Source organism: Mizuhopecten yessoensis, unplaced genomic scaffold (genome assembly GCF_002113885.1).
Source record: "Mizuhopecten yessoensis strain PY_sf001 unplaced genomic scaffold, ASM211388v2 scaffold8035, whole genome shotgun sequence".
NCBI classification, from domain to species: Eukaryota; Metazoa; Mollusca; class Bivalvia; order Pectinida; family Pectinidae; genus Mizuhopecten; species Mizuhopecten yessoensis.
This window is the reverse complement of record NW_018407346.1, coordinates 189,861-204,462: the sequence shown is the minus strand read 5'-3', so window position 1 is coordinate 204,462 and position 14,602 is coordinate 189,861. Positions and strand designations below refer to the sequence as shown.

Genomic DNA, 14,602 nt, shown 5'->3' with positions numbered 1-14,602 from the left:
CTCGATCAAATCGGATATAATTTGCATTTGACGAAATTCTATCTTCGACAAGTAAAATTAAAGTGAGGTTAGGTTGATATGGATTACTTTTGCAGAGAAATTAAGACATCTTTTATATAAGATATATTGGTAACTTGAGGAAGTATTTCTGAATTTAGTGAAATGAGTAAACTGTTTTAAGAAGTGAAAGAGTTAATTTGAGGTGTGCTTTTTCTCTGGGCACATAGCTTTGTAGGGAGTTTGTTTTAGGCTTAAAAAACTCAAAATTCAAAACAAAGCCAGATGAGGATAACTTGATAATGTTGTATTCAGAACAATTTAAAAAATGATATTTGACGAAACTGTGTTGAAAATATTCTTGTTCTGTTTGCTTGGTGTGTGTACGGAACTCATCCGTTGTCAGACAAAAGGATTTTTTTTCAACAAACCGTTTCAGCAAATTTATGATTTGCATGATTCTTAATACACCATTACCAAATTACCTTCTACTTTTTATATTTTAAGCGAACGTGACAAAACCATTCTGCACTATCATGTGCCCTTTTCTTCACACTCTACAAAGTTGTTAATCAAGTGGACTATTAGTATGCTCGCGTAATTGTTAATGATATATACTGTTTGTTTAATCATTATTTTGACAATGTCAATTTCTTATTGGCTCATATTGAGTTCATCATCATGTCACCTTTATGTCTATTGACAAATAGCTTCAAGAACATTTGTTTTATTGATGGATTTTAGTGGTATATATGTAAGTATGTGTGTTGGATGAATATGCAATTATGACGTTACAATATGGAGAAACCAACCGATACTCTATAATTATAGAGAACCAATTTTAGTATCCACCCGTAGTTAAATGTATGAGCTGAATATACTTTCTGATAATCAATTGTCAAATTAATGATGTACACTAATCACTCTAATTGGAAATTTATGTATAATTCACTTTTTTTCACCTGAACTATTTATGATTAATGTTATTCAAATACCCATGCTCCTATCAGAATTTGTTCAAACCGTATTGAGCTGTCAGCAGTGAATTTGTTTTTAAGTCCTACAGTCAGAATAAAATCTGTGTATCTGTGTATGATGAAGAATAAATATGTACCGAATTCGACCTAAAAAGCTTACAAGGCACTTAACAATTTGTGCCAATTAGACTATAAGAAAAACATGCAAAATCTTATATATACCCTAAATTCTTGATAAGCCTGAATTGCAACAAGTCGGTCTTGCAAATATGCCTTTTATTCCATGCAGTCAAACATAACTAAAAAAGGGGGTTCTTTGAAAATGTCCTGTCCCATCACATGACATGATTTATCATTGTAATAAATTCATAAAAAACCATTCAATTTCGATAAAAACTGTATAGCCTTATATTTTTCCATGCAAGAACTTTAAAATACTTACAATGTAACTGACTTCAACAGTAAGACTTCTTTGGCTTATTGTCGAGATTTTATGTATCTCCCCTACTGTTTTTCTTACAAGTAGAACAATTGAAAACAAATTATAAAGGGCATTTGTAAGGGATGAGGCGCTTTTTAGGTCAGGTATGTTAGTACATTGACTAAAGAGTGTTATATTTCCAAATCTGAATCTCTTTTATTTCTCCTCTTTAACCTAAGAAGAAGAAGATAGTTTGTTTCCAGTTTAAGGATGCCACCACTCCGTGTTTTACGTATATGCTGTAACAACCCCTTAATTTCGTTTTGGACATAGCTGCAGCAAAGTTGGGCCAGGACACTACCGTGGACCAGGAAGCTCAGACAGCTAGTGCGATAGTATTACAACCTTAAGTTAAGGGTTCGAATCCCAGGCTAGCTATTGTGTATCATATTGTGTTTATTTCATCTTTATTGTTTTCCGTAAAAGTCCCCGAATGGTTTTCTTTTCAGAAATGATTTATCAAAGGTATAGTCATGCGAGCAAAAAATGTTTTCAATGTGGAGATACAGTGTGTAACAGTTGTATGAGGATCCTTAGTATGAAAACATTGTATGGATGTGTACATTAATAAGTGGTTCATAACAAAATTACTTTACTCGTGTGTCGCCATTATAGACTGAACCATAAGTCGCAATAAATTCATAATATGTGCATGTTTTTGTATTTGTTTAGTTGGTCCTACACTTTTTTATATTATTTTCTTACATGTAATGTATAATATTTTCTTCCGTACACCATGTGGCCGGATTTCATTTACAAGTCGTGTCTCTTGAACAGTAACCAGGCATGTCTTTTGCCTAATTTTCCTCTTGTAAAATAGTAGTAGGTTAATCTGCGCAAAAATAACTATAAATATATACAAGAGATCCCAGAGGGATCTTGGCGCCCACCATTGTACCATCTTCATTAGTTTCTTTCCAGTTTGATCTTTTCTCTTCTTTCCTCTAATCTGTTTGATCGAGTCATGTTAACAGTAAATGCACATTGAGGTAACTTTTGATCTAAACTTAATACTGATGTGTATGAAAGCCGACCTTCAAACAGAGTTTGTCATTTCACATATTTACTAGTACAGTACTTAATGTGAAAGAAATAGAATCGATCATTGCAATATGAGAAATATCTGTTTAGTTCTTCCTTTACCCATTTTGTTTTTATAATCAGTCTCAAAATATAACATGCACAACGAGGGATCAAGGGAAACCTACATATGAAATTTGAGAAAGATCCCTCAAGTTATTCCTGAGAAATAGTACTTACAAAACTTCAATTGTTAAAAATCGAAGATTTCTGTCGGTAGGCCATTTTGTTTAACTGATCAGTTGCATAAGTAGACATGAACAATAAAGGAAAGTGGGGAACCTGCATATAGAATTTGAGAAAGAACCCTCCAGTACTTCCAGGGAAATAGCACTAACTAACCTTAACTGTCAAAATCAAAGATTCAGTTTCAAAAGTTGCGCTGCAAAACTAGGGAGCAAGGGAAACATACATAAAATTTTTTTGAGAAAGATCCCCTTGATAGTTCTGGAGAAATATCGATAACAAGAATTGTTTAAGGACGGACGACGGACGGACGGACCACGGACGCAGGGTGATTTGAATAGCCCACCATCAGATGTAAAACATATAACCGACTCTACTCATTGACTATTGTGATGTTCTTATAATGGTAGCGAAATTGCTTATCTCCGTGACGCTTATTAACACTTCGGTTTTGAAAGTTATAAGTATGGAATGGAGGAAACCTGTCAAGTATGTTATGGACGTGCACGTGATCACATTCACACGATATTTCACCCTACACAATGCTGCTTCTATTGACGTTTTAATCTCAAATCTTTTATATTTTCCTTTGTAAACAACAAAGCCAATATTATCCTATCATTTAATGTGGTTCAAAGCACATTTTAAACAATATGTTTTACAAGATCGGGTTTTCTACGGTTACCAGTTCCGTCAGGCAGAGAACGCCAACCGGAAATCATTCGGGATTTTCCGTCAAAATTATTTGAATATGACGTCACGTCATGATTGGTCCTCGACTTTTCAAAAAGTTTCATACATTCATATTTGATCATATTTGCTGTTATTGCATACTAGCAACATTTGTTTTGTTGGTATGTTTATTTAAGGACTGTGCAAAGGAAATGTTAATATTTATAAATACATGTACATGTAAATCCCAAATCCTACTATTTATTTTTGATATATTTACAATCCAACATGGCTGCCATGACTTCCAATTTGTAAAACGAGCTTAACCTTACAAACTCCTTTCATCTAAAACGTAGCCCATCTAGCATAATTAAGTCATTTTAATGAATGACACTGCTACGAAATTAAGATTTTCTTTTCAGAACGCGGTTCATATCGTATTTGCGTAGATAGTCTAGAACTCTATACGCGCGATATAATGGATGGGAAGGTGGTAAAAATAAGTTATTAACAGTCAGAACTAATATAACTATCGGGATGCTTTTCGTTGGAAAATTGGTATGACATTGGCTTGTAAATAAAATGTGATCGACCAACAACATACCTTAATGCAGCTACACAATATCAGCGTCTGGTTGGAAGCATATTTGACCTCAAAAGATAGAAACAGAATGTTAGAAGTGTTTTTTTTTTAATCTAGTAAGTAATACGGGTGCTTAATATTTCAAACAGAACCTTTCCTATAAAATATAGAACAGTTATTAATACATTTTACATCAGTGTCTCTAAGTCCATGGTTGAGCTTATGAAAGATTTCGTTAAATATACGTCAAAAATCGTGTATCGTCGTCATTGTTATTGATTAATGACCCAGGTATCTGCTTAACGCTTCCATGCATAAGAACAACGCTATTTTAGTTATGAAAGCTGTTGAAACATTACGATTTGTTTTGAGATTTCAATTTGTCATAGGTCAGGTTTGGGATTCCGCTAGAGGTAGATGTTCAACGTAGGCTATTAGGAGTATTTCAATTAGCAATCTTCTTCTTTAGTTCTACCAGTGTTACTCGATTGCTGTTTCTAATTCTAACTGGACGATGACTGACGTTCTGAATTGGCACGTGTCAGATCACTGAGGTATTGAATGGGAGCCACATTCATGCGTCAAAGTTCAACTTCGGCTATGGTAGGCATTTGGTGTTAAAATCAAATTCTCTAGATCTACAAATTTCATAGAGTGGCTTTTTAAGGCTCTGTATCTATATAAAACACTTTTTGCATGTCACTCATCTGTTGGTATTCTATGGAGTTTTGTGAAACCCAAAATTTTAGTCTGAGTCTTTAAGAGTTTAAATGTCAAGTTTTAGGATTCGCCATTTATCAAAGTTAAATATGAGCTTTTATTTAGGGCAGAAATCCATAACAATTTTCCTGTAACTCTTACAATTTCTAAAATCGTCAAATGATTATCGTTAACGTTTTGTCGAAGAACTTGAAACGGCAGAAAACTGTTGCTGGCTAATATGGCGGTCATGACATAATTGAGACACTTGTGACAAGCCGTTCAAATCAATCCATGCATTTTATTTTCTGTTGTAATTTGTGTTATCCAAGTCATTTGCTAACTCATTTAGGTGAATTTAGAATTTATATTTTTTTGTTTTATTATTACGGTTTAGAAACCTTTCTTTGTATCTTTGTAACCATATACTTATAGAAACTGGAAACACCTCTGGAATGTTTGTTTGGATTAAAGATTTCTTCCTCGTTTTAATATCATGCGTGATCGTGTATTGATATCCCACAATGCTAATTTCCAAGACAAAGAAAAAATTACAAAAAAAGCTGAAAAATGAGGAACATATATTAAATTGAGTTTGGCGATGGAAAAAGCCAAACAAAGCAAAACTTTTAGGCACCATATGGCTATTTTGCCTATTGAGGACACGCCAGTGGTAACTCATACCTAAAGCGACAAAGGATAAACACGTGCCTATTAAACACTTTAAACACGTTACAAATTAATTTTGTATTTGCTACAACTGATAATGTGTTATTAATCAAGTGTGACATGTAAACAGTACTAGATTAAAANGATAGTCTACCAGCGTCAAGGTGACGGCTAACCTCAGGGACTGATAGTCTACCGGATACAAGGTGACGGCTAACCTCAGTGACTGATAGTCTACCAGCTACAAGGTGACGGCTAACCTCAGCGACCGATAGTCTACCAGCGTCAAGGTGACGGCTAACCTCAGGGACTGATAGTCTACCGGATACAAGGTGACGGCTAACCTCAGTGACTGATAGTCTACCAGCTACAAGGTGACGGCTAACTTCAGGGACTGATAGTATATAAGTATCTACAAGGTTACGGCTAACCTCAGGGACTAATAGTCTACCAGCTACAAGGTGACGGCTAACCTCAGGGACTAATAGTCTACCAGCTACAAGGTGACGGCTAACCTCAGGGACTGATAGTCTACCAGCTACAAGGTTACGGCTAACCTCAGTGACTGATAGTATACCAGCTACAAGGTGACGGCTAACCTCACTGACTGATAGTATACCAGCTACAAGGTGACGGCTAACCTCAGGGACTGATAGTATATAAGTATCTACAAGGTTACGGCTAACCTCAGGAACTGATAGTCTACAAGCAACAAGGTGACGGCTAACCTCAGGGACTGATAGTCTACCAGTTACAAGGTTACGGCTAACCTCGGGGACTGATAGTCTACCAGCTACAAGGTTACGGCCAACCTCAGGGACCGATAGTCTACCAGTAGATACAAGGTTTCGGCTAACCTCACTGACTGATAGTCTACCAGTTACAAGGTTACGGCTAACCTCGGGGACTGATAGTCTACTAGCTACAAGGTTACGGCCAACCTCAGGGACCGATAGTCTACCAGTAGATACAAGGTTTTGGCTAACCTCACTGACTGATAGTCTACCAGCTACAAGGTGACGGCTAACCTCGGGGACTGATAGTCTACCAGTAGATACAAGGTTTCGGCTAACCTCACTGACTGATAGTCTACCAGCTACAAGGTGACGGCTACCCTCGGGGACTGATAGTCTACCGGCTACAAGGTTACGGCTAACCTCACTGACTGATAGTCTACCAGCTACAAGGTAAATGAACATTATTCAATCGAACTTTTTCTTGTCAAATAACAAATATAGCAGCATTAAATATAATAACATTTTATGGAAAATTTCAATTTTCTTTTTGTATTTTTTTTTCATGCGAATGTTTATGTTGTACATCAATCTAATAAGTTTGGGAAATTCATTTGTTTTTATGAATTATTGTTTCAAGATATCTAATTGTGCAAAATCGGAACTTCCATACCTGTCATTATTGTTTTCCTCTAGTAAAATATATACTATAGTACTATTTCGAATCAAGCTCTATCGAACACGAGCAGGGTTGAAGTCACACTACAACGTGTCTGTCACAACATCAAACAAGATAATAAGATATTACCTATACACCTTTTGAACCACATACACTTTAGTTACACCTTGATTATCGATATTTCTTGATCAAATGATACCAGCAGATAAGTAGATGTAAAATGGGGGTCTTGAAAGCCCATCCCGACCCATCCCGGGACCCATCCCAGAGACCCATCCCGGGACCCATCCTATATATAATAATAGAAATCTTGAGCCCCATCTCGACCCATCACAGAGGATATAAAAGCCCATCCCGACCCATCCCGGGACCCATCCCAGAGACCCATCCGGGGACCCATCCTATATATAATAATGGAAATCTTGAGCCCCATCTCGATCCATCACAGAGGGTATAAAAGTCCACCCCGACCCATCCCAAGACCCCATCCTATATATATAATGGAAGTCGCTGGACCCCATCCATTCCAGGGCTCCATCTCAAGGTCACATGGCAGGTTCTATAAAAAGTGCTGGTTTACCAGAGGTTTCAGTTGTATTCCATGGCACAGAAACAGATCGACCTCGTCAATGCTAGAAACATCGCCGTCTATGAAGTCTCTGCTAGCAGTATTACTGAGGTCACAGTACATGTTCTATAAAAAGTGCTGGTTTACCTGAGGTTTCAGTTGTATTCCATTGCAAAGAAACGGATCGACCTCGTCAATGCTAGAAACATCGACGTCTGTGAAGTCTCTGCTAGCAGTATTACCTATCGTATAGGATTAAATATCACAAACTGTTGCCTTAGGGATTACTTATTTGTAACAATAGAAACAGTAAGTTTCCAGTTCTGTATTCATAATAGCACAGTTTGATATTTGTTTTTTGGTCCAAGGCAACAGTTTACATGTTTCATATAGGAGTTAAAGTAGGGCATCTCATTTACAAACTAGTATTTAATCCGAATCGTTAGTGAATTAGAATGTTCAAATATATCCTTATTATTGTATGTCTGTCTGGTTTTACTTCACTGACCTGATTGGAAGTTCAACTTTGTAAAATAACCATTTCTAAAATTAATTCGTTTAAGATGACGACTAGAAAGTTTTACTGGGTAGAGGAATATCTGAAGATTGACACTAAATTTGTTATTTGTTCAGTCTGTAAAAACGACCTTTGTCAGGACTGTTTCATGAACTTGAGAGTTCCAGATAATTTCGATTTAACATGTAAGTTCTTTATTTGAAAATCACTTTACTTTAAAACTTCCCCTTAAAGCAACCCGAACATAAATTAGACGTGATTGTGGTTAATCCGGCAATACCTATAGAGACTTACAGTTTTCAGTTTTACGCTGATCTATTGTTACAATTAGTCCTCCCCAAGGCAACAGATTGAGACTTATTAATTGTGTAAGCCATGCGTTACATATGTATAGTGTTTTCGACAGTAACGAGGGCTATTTTTCCCACCGCGTATATGACCCCCGCAGTTTATAGAATTTTTATATGAATAGAGCAAAGATTAAGTGATGTAGATAGTTATCAGTAGACTGTTTAGCCGTGTCTCGATAGGATTTGTGTCATCAAACCCGTCAACGGACACATTAATATGATGTGTAAGGTTCCCACATTTCATTTGGTTTTGGTTTCAAATGGAAAACACAGCAGAAACCAGTTTCTCTACAGAAGTGTAACAAAACCAAAACAAAATGTGTAAAATTTCTTTTATTCCTATATTTTCTAATTAATACATTCACAATTTAAATGTAATTTCTGATATTTTAGCATTAGATTTTTAATAAAATGCATACACAAAAGTGTTAAGTAACTTTATCACTACAACAACAACAACAACACCAACAGCTGGAAGATTTAGTTTTTTTACTAAATCTTTTTAGAAACATTGTGTCAACTGAAAGTAAAAAAAAAACAAAAAAACTATAATTAACATTATTAGAAAAAAATCGATTGATAAAATGATGAGTAGAATTAGAAAATAAATGTTTGAATAGGTTTGATATGACACAATGTTTCCAAAAAGATTAATTTCAAAAATACTAACGCAAATATGAAGTTATATTCTTTTATTGTATAAATGCATACTCTTTTATTTATATATAATCAAGGATCCATTGTTTCAAACTAAATAAAGTTAAATCTTTACAATGTAATGTGTAATATTTCAAAAAAAGGTTGAATGTAGCAATCTCTACAAATAATCAAATCTTGTCAATAAGATTGCAATTTTATTAATATATATACATTTGATATACAATTTAACTGATGTAAGCTATACAAAATAAATGTGTAATATTTCAAAACTGGTTGACAATGAATGTTTTTGTACATGTTTCTGTAAATGCATAATCAGACTTTATCAATAAGTTTGCATCATATTTATTATTTTACAATATAATCAAAGATATATTTTTTCAAACTAAATACAGTTAAATCTTTACAATGTAAAGTCTAATATTTCAAAATAGGCTGTATGTATCAATCTCTGCAAATACGTAATCAAGTCTTAAAAGTAAGTTTACATCTTCTATAGAGTTATTTTATTATAACATATATACATTTGATATACAAGTAAACAGGTGCGAATTTTACAATACCGTTTTTGTCTTGTAATGACCGAAGGCATAGCTATCGCAGAGATTTGATAGGATCCACCGCTTGTCGTCAAAAGCACATAACCCGGATTTGTTAATGTTATACACATATAACGGATGTCTATCGCTCCTAATGGAGAGCATTTCACACATTTTGTTTTGTTTGCTAAAGAGACATTCTTTGTACATCTCGTGACGTAAGTCGCGCTTTATAGTAGCTTTGGCAATGCCTTTGGCTACCTGATTCCCTTTGAAAGAATTGGTAGTGATTCTCATGTTTTGATACGTAAAACTTTCTGGGTCGGCATATCGAAAGCTATACATTTTAGCGCGAAGTCCTACAAACTCTATGATAGGCTTGCTTCCGGTTTCGTCTTTAAAATAACCGGGTATCTTTTTGTTGACCGAATCGTAACAGAAGTGCTCATTGGGATAATTTGACAAATCAAACAAGTGTCTGTCTTCTAATATGTCGACATAGATGTCGCTGCATTGCACGTGATAACACAAACTGTCGTTGTCAGTAAATAATAACTTTATCCCGTCTCCATATTTCGGTTTCAGATATTTATAGTAGAACGACATGATACATTTTGATAAATCTAAGATGGTTTGACCTAGGTAAACGGGTTTGTTTAACACTAATTTTATTTTGGCGTTTTTCTACACCCGTCAAGTCCTCGTTAAAAATGGTAAATCTTTGAAAAGAGGGTTTTGCGCAGTACTTTTTTTTTTTGGCCGTGTGAGCCAGCTTGATGTCGACTCTGTTGCGAACGTTTTCCATGGTCTTATCAAAGACGGCATTGTTCATCAATTCAAAAAAGTCTTTTTCGAAATCGTTCTTGGAGACCGTTCTTTTTGTAGTATTGAAATCGATGTATTTTTTAAGCCAAGGAACTTGCCTACATTCTAACACTCTGTGAACTTTTGTGACGTTCATTCCTAGCTCTAAGTTCCTATAGTGGCAGATGTATTTCGTTTTGTTATCTAAATTGCGTTCCAGTTTAGGAGTGGCAATGCGACCGTGTAAGCTAAACTCTGTGTGTTTATCGCTAGGATTTAGCTCTCTCCACAGTGCTTTGCTTGTGGGAGATAACTCCTCGTCTGAGACGGTTTTACGTTCGGGAGCCAAAGGGTAATCGCTCATTAGGTCGTGATCGCTTTTGCTTACCTCTAAATCGACCTCTAGGATGTACCCCAAGTCACCCTCTTTAGTTATGGACATAACGTCAAACTCTTCTTCGACCCAACGAAAATCGCCCACGGGGAGTGGTTCCGACATGGCTTTGCCGTACAAATTGTTGCAATCTGTGTACATGATTTACGAGTCGGGACGGGAGGGATCGGTAGACTCGGGAATGTAAGGATTGTTGTCTTTTGCATACTTATTAGACACCATAGAAACACCTCCCCTGACTCCGCTCTCGAAGAACAGGTACATGTCTGGGTCTGTGAGTAATTCCAAACGAACGCCCGTCATTTTCAATGCTGCTTGCCATGTCAGACCGGGAGCGGTGTAAAAGTGGGCGGCGTCTAGTCCGTAGTAATTGAGACACATGGTTTGGAAATTTTCAAACACGTCAGCTAATAGCAATACGTCCGTTTTGAGATAAAGATCGTGGTATTGACTTAAATTTTATATATAAATATATAAATGACGGGAGATGTGGTATAGGTATCGTTAAAACAAACGACTTGATATCCAAACCCGCAAGGCTCGAATTTGGTTTGTTTCGTGGTACTGGAGGACTTGTGTAAAGGCCTCGACATCTGCATATATGACAAAGGGAACTTGAAGTTGTTTCGCAAAATGAACTCTAGCTCATTGTGTTTTTCGTCGGGTAATTGCACATGTTGGGGGTCGTGTTTGGAGCAGTGTTCGATATGGCTCTGTAACAGATCTTCTCTAACAAAACCCTGAAGGCAGTAATGGCAAAAGTAGGATTTAGTTCTATGTTTTTTGGTTCTCGACAGAAAAGAGTCTATGTTGGGAATGAGACAATAATGGGTGTTTTCGTCTTTCTGAAGATAAAGTAAATTGACCGTATGACTTGCCTGTTTTTATGACGTATAAGGGACAGGTCTCTTTACTCTCACATCCAAACACGTTCACCGAAATGTCGTTTTGTTTTTCAAACTAACTTATTTCAGATATGGAGACGGGATAGGTAATGCCAGTCATGTCAAGGTCATTTTGTAACGTTTCGTAAGGAACACGTGCTCGGGAAAATCGCGAATAGGATGAAGCGAAGCCAAAACAGACCACAAAAGACATTTCTGATCGTTGTTGACGACGTTGACAATTCTTTGCTGTCTGAAAGTGGATGGGGTAGGTATGTACGAGGAACCTGGCAGAGGTGAGTAATTGACTATACTTACATTCAATTTCAGTATTGTTTTTAAAATCCAACTAGATCCCTTGTGAATGTATTCCTCGAATGAGGCAAACATTTTCTGAAACGAAGCGTTCAATTCACTATCAGAAAACTGTCATTTGGCATGTAAATGTAATTGTTACTTCTAAAATGAGGAAAGGATTTTTGAACGTTACCGTCCTTGTCTGTCTTTTCGAATTCCACTTGAATACACAAATACCACTTGATTCCGTTCAAATTCTGACACGATCGTTTAAAATGGTCCCTTATTTTTTCTCGAGTATTGGAAAAAAATGTCAACAAATCCATACGATCGTTGTCGTTAGGATAAATACTTCTCACGTTTGCCTATCCATTAAAACTGATGCGTGTCATTTCTTACAGGTGGTGGGAGCTGCGGCGGTTCTACATCCGGAGGGGTCTCCACATCCGGCGACGGCTCTACATCCGGTTCCGGTGGGAACTCTACATCCAGTGGCGACTCTACATCCGGCGGTGGCTCTACATCCGGTTCCGGCGGGACTCTACATCCGGTGTCGACTGAGGACCACTACCTTTCTGGTAATTTGTTGGAATTTCCGGCGGTTCTGGAGACGGACCTGCAATCGCAAGGTAATCTGTCTTTAGTACCGTGGAGATGATTTTTGTGTCTTTTAAGTATTTTTCCACACACGTCACACGGCAGTTGAACGAAATGTTCCTTCAAATGTTTCATGTATGTACCTCTGTTAGAAAAATGACGCCCAAATTCACTACATTGATGTACAGTTTCATCCGTTGTTTGTTTTAACGATTCATCTTTCCTTTGTTTCTTGTTTGGTGATGTGTCTAGACTGTCCAGTTTTCGTTTTAACTCTGTCAGCTGTTTTTTGGCGCCTTCGTCTCCCTGCGATGGGAGGATGGGTCCCGGGATGGGTCGGTATGGGCTTTCAAGACCTCCATTTTACATCTACTCACATAATTGTCCTATGTGCTGTCCACAAGCATTATTTGCTTATTGTTTGTTTAATCTAGTTTCTGTAACAACAATTTTCAAAAACTAATAATGACATGCAAATATCAATATATATATATGTAATACGATGTGTGTAAACTGGTTACTTCTGTAAAGAGAGGGCGCTCATATGCTTTGCCTGTTGCCTAATTCCCTTGTATCTTCGTGTTGAATACCAGGTTCACTCATGTGTACAACGTCATGTACATGAAGCTCTCAACTGTACTTACCTAGCTATGTATCAATGTTAGTAATCTAAGTTTTCGAGTTGTTTCTTTTATAGTCACATAGCCCGCACTGTTTTCTGTTTTTGGAACAGCAGTTCGTTACGTTGCCCACATTGGGCATTTTCACTGTAATTCATTTTAAGATATACCCCATGGGCAATACGCATGAAATTAAGATGCCATATATAAGCTTTTTATGCATTATTACAAAGGTATATACAGTTATTATATATTTCTCATACACACTACAGTGGTATATATGTGTAGTTGACCACGTTTCTACATTCAACGTCAGCGATGCATTAAAGTTTATGATCCATATCACATTTATAATGAATATTTTTTATTGCTCCACGCATGCCTAGAACAGGACACACACGATTTCTTTCTGGATGAAGGACATTTTGGAAGGGAATAGCAGACACATGATGTCTGGTTATAACGACAAGACTAAGAAGATCGGGTCATAAGGTAGGTCCCAATACTAGCCACTGGTAAACTTAACCCGTGCATAGGATGTGTTCTGAATGACAATATTTAGTTCACCACTCGAGCAAAAATGATGGAAGTGTATTCCCCAGTTGATCGTTTACACTGATCGGTTTGTGGGTACGCTATACATAGAAACAGGTCCGGGTTGTGGTGTATAGTGAGTGTGACGTACGTAACACTCTGGATAGATAATGACAGACAAAAATATCAGCATAAGGATATATTGTTGAGGTTCAGTATGAGATTTAACCAAGGGTTGAACCTCAAACATATGATCCTTAGGTCTAAAATTCCTCTTTCTCCCACCATCCATCCATTTTTTTCAACCATTCCTGATAAGTCCCACATGTAATGAATGCTCCGGTACCTTGACAGGCTTGACAGACAGCATGCAAAAAAGAAACCAGGTACGACGTCAAATTAGTCACGCGCAAATCCGGATAAAAATACATTAAAAGTGCTGAAAACTGTTGTATTATATTGAAGTATTGTTTTGATGGAGAAAAAGGATTACCCCCTACCTTAAGTGTGTAAAAACCAAAACAAGAGTTGACTATTTACACGTTTGGTCATAAGCTTATCAAATGTAGACATGTAACCAGGAACTAAATATGCATTAAATACACTATCCTTTAACACAGTGCTTTACCTCTGGAACCACATCTGTTAAATGCAAAATGTTTACTAATTAATATTCTAAAACTTTACAAAATCAAAAATCCCCGTAAACGAAGCTTCAGCTTAAGGCAATTTATAAGCCATGCATAAACTTATAAACAAGTCCGTCTGCTAGTTGGATTAGAGGTGTAATATGTCCACCGTTTTCAGCGTAACCAGCTATGAGATGCATACAACTTGTTTTCCATAAACGCTAATGTGTGTGTTTAGTTTAAACATATTTTATTGCCGAGCAAATGGATTGGGTACAAGTTAATAAACTTCTATTAAGCCCTTTCCAGCAAATTACAAGCATGTATTTACAATAGTACAAGATGGCGAACTAAATTAATATACACTTTTTCATTTTTAAATGCTTAGATGCATAAATTGAAATTATAAGAGAGAGAGAGAGAGAGAGAGAGAGAGAGAGAGAGAGAGAGAG

The 14,602-nt window shown here is 36.6% G+C and overlaps 1 protein-coding gene across 3 annotated transcripts in view; it reads left to right on the top strand.

The window, feature by feature from the left end:
- Positions 1–11,087: 11,087 nt before the first annotated feature.
- The window catches only part of LOC110454716 (monocarboxylate transporter 9-like), an 8,881-nt gene continuing 5,366 nt past the window's right edge, over positions 11,088–14,602 (top strand). Inside the window, exons 1-3 of one of the 3 annotated variants that reach the window (XM_021504384.1) lie at positions 11,166–11,769; positions 12,172–12,399; positions 13,379–13,479. The gene's annotated coding sequence lies outside the window, so the exon portion shown is untranslated. Of the gene's footprint in view, positions 12,400–13,373; positions 13,480–14,602 lie in introns of all 3 variants that reach the window. The other 2 variants (XM_021504386.1, XM_021504385.1) reach the window with 2 other exon arrangements.